Raw genomic sequence first — 343 nt, 5'->3', positions numbered from 1 at the left:
TTTTATAATTTTTTTATCTAAATCACCAAGAACCTAAATATACTTTCTCCAACTAAAACACTCTCTTAAAAGAATGTTATATAAATTTCGATCAATGTGGATACTTTTAACCATATATGTTACGTTTTTATATTTTCAAAATTTGGCAATTTTTTTTCATGGGACAACATTTTAATAAATACATAACATTTTATCCCCTTTAATTCGGTTTGGATAAATAATTTTATTAATTTTTTTCAAAAAAATAAATATAAAAATTTATATTAAAAATAATTTATAAATAAATTATTATATATTTAGATAAATAATTTAATTAAACTCTTTTTAATAAATAAAAATAATA

This window comes from Arachis duranensis, chromosome 2 (assembly GCF_000817695.3).
Source record: "Arachis duranensis cultivar V14167 chromosome 2, aradu.V14167.gnm2.J7QH, whole genome shotgun sequence".
NCBI classification, from domain to species: Eukaryota; Viridiplantae; Streptophyta; class Magnoliopsida; order Fabales; family Fabaceae; genus Arachis; species Arachis duranensis.
The sequence above is the reverse complement of the archived record's forward strand: the minus strand, read 5'-3'. Positions refer to the sequence as shown.